Source organism: Sinocyclocheilus grahami, unplaced genomic scaffold, assembly GCF_001515645.1.
Source record: "Sinocyclocheilus grahami isolate Dianchi unplaced genomic scaffold, SAMN03320097.WGS_v1.1 scaffold1347.1, whole genome shotgun sequence".
Lineage (NCBI taxonomy): Eukaryota > Metazoa > Chordata > Actinopteri > Cypriniformes > Cyprinidae > Sinocyclocheilus > Sinocyclocheilus grahami.
Genome location: NW_015506526.1, coordinates 91947 through 94749, shown reverse-complemented (window position 1 = coordinate 94749; position 2803 = coordinate 91947).

The window sequence follows — 2803 nt, the reverse complement described above, 5'->3', positions numbered from 1 at the left end:
AAAATTCTGTCATTAATTACTCACCCTCATGTCGTTCCAAACCCCGTAAGACCTCTGTCCATCTTCGGAACACAAATTAAGATATTTTTGATGGAATCTGACAGCTCTCTGACCCTCCCATAGACAGCAAGGGTACTATCACGATCAACGTCCAGAAACGTAGCAAGGAGAAAGGTAAAATAATCCATGTGACATCAGGGGTTCAACCTTAATATTACAAAGCTACGAGAATACTTTTTGTGCACAAAAGAAAAGAAAAAAACGACTTTATTCAACAATTCGTCTCCTCCGCATCACCCTGTAGCGCCATTTTTGAGAGTATCCACTGAATGCAAACAGCGTACGTTGTTCTGTGTCAGCCGCACCACACGGATACGTTGTTTTAGTTCAAATCAAAGCACAAACAACGTAGAAAACGTATCCGCGTGGCACAGCTGACACAGCTGCACAAAAAATATTCTCGTAGCTTTGTAATATTACAGTTGAAACCCTGATGTCACATGGATTATTTTACCGATCTCCTTGCTACTTTTCTGGATGTTGATCGTGGTAGTACCCTTGCTGTCTATGGGAGGATCAGAGAGCTGTCAGAATTCATCAAAAATATCTTAATTTGTGTTCCGAAGCTGAACGGAGGTCTTACGGGTTTGGAAGCACAAACAACGTAGAAAACGTATCCGCGTGGCACAGCTGACACAGCTGCACAAAAAATATTCTCGTAGCTTTGTAATATTACAGTTGAAACCCTGATGTCACATGGATTATTTTACCGATCTCCTTGCTACTTTTCTGGATGTTGATCGTGGTAGTACCCTTGCTGTCTATGGGAGGATCAGAGAGCTGTCAGAATTCATCAAAAATATCTTAATTTGTGTTCCGAAGCTGAACGGAGGTCTTACGGGTTTGGAACGACATAAGGGTGAGTAATTAATGACAGAATTTTATTGTAATTGTAGAATAATATAAACATTAATTAATTAATATCAAACGTCTACATTCACTATATTATCCAGTCTCCACTGTAGCTCCCGTGACCTAAACTCCCAGAATACATTGCCGCTGTGATGACACATTCCCATTCTCTATACAAATGTAAATTCAAGAAGAATTGATTGTGAATAAAGATCGCAGAACAACAGATGAATAATTACAGACGTTAGTTCATATCAAAATCTGAATTTGATTAGCTGTGCAGCGCTACTTCCTGATTGTTTAATTCAAAATTGGCCAAATTCCGTGACATTCCACATTATACAGCGAGTTGGTTTTGACTCCATGGTTCCTTCCATGTCGTCCGCATCGCAGAAAACATAGGGCTCTAGATATATGGACAGTGTAACCAGGAAACAAGTTTTAACTCGTAAAAACTAGTACAACTACCAAGTGAAACAGCGGGGTGCCATGGATTAACCTCACACACAAACAAGCAGTTGTGTAATCAAAGCATTTTCCCCTTACCACGTGGTACAGCCATGCATACACAAAAACTACCAAAAATAGTCATAAGCCTAAGTGTTAAAAGTTACCCAAGATAACTTGTTTTACATTACATGACATGTACCCACCTGAGAGTGACACAACGTAAGCTGGACACAAGGGGTGCTTCTCAAACAGAAGGCTGCATCCTACCGAGGCTGCGTCCTTCCTAGCTCAGTCCTTCAGAGGCTTGTAGGCTAGAGTCCTCCTCAGCATTAAACGCTAGAATGAGACAGTCTAGTAAGTGCGCGTGGCTACATCACATATGTTCCCGCCTTCACCGCCACGGCACGAAAACACTAATAAAACTTAGTTTTGAAAAAATACTTTGTATTACAAATCATTATATTATTTGGCTTTCTATTAATGCAATGCAATGCAATGAATCACAGCCGTCTAGTCTCCCAGTGGCTTACTATCACACTTCTCGGGAGGCAAGGAGCGAGGAACGAGGAAACACAGAGATAACTTCAATTCACAGTCTTTAATGATCACACGGGCAATGTAGGAGACACTGGAACACAAGGAATGACGTTTGAGGACCGACCAACACTAACTGAAAGGACTGGGGCTTTTAAACTCTGGGTGATTGGGAAAACACAGGTGCAAGGAATGACTAATTAAAGGGAACACGGCACACCTGGGGAGGGAAAAACACAACACAAAGAGTCCAGGGGCGTGACATTACTCCCCCCTCCCGGAAGGTGTGTCCTCGCACCGTAGAAACAACATGGGGAGGGGTGTGGGTGGGAACTAGGGAGGAGGCTCAGGAGGAGGACGGACGCCCGGGTGGGGGCCGGCAGACCGATTCCAGGGAGGAGACGACGGAGGGAGGAGACAGGAGGGACCCGGAGCAGGAAGAGCACAGCAGGCCCCAACTGTGGAGCCGATGGTGGGCGGAGCCATGGAGGAGGGATAGTTGCCGACTCCAGGGGGCCGACCAATGGCGGCGGAGCAGGTGGAGGAGGAGCCCGAGGCGGAGACGGAGACGGAGAGCCAACGAGCCAGGGGGATGCCGAGGATCCGGGGGGCCGGGGTGGAGCCGAGGGCTCTGGCGACCAAGGCGGAGGTGGAGATCCGCGGCAGAGCCGGAGCGACTGAGGACCAAGGTGGAGCTGGCGGGAGGAAGGAGCCCAACGGAGCTGGTGGGACAGAGCGACGAGGCGCAGCCAGAGGAGTGGAGTCCAGAGGCGATGGCGGGTCGACGCCCGACCAAGGCGGAGCTGGAGGGACGAGGGAGCCCGGTGGAGCTGATGGATCGATGGGTGACGGTGGAGGTGAGGGAACAAGGAGCTGAGGTGGAGCCACTGGGTCTACGGGCCGAGGC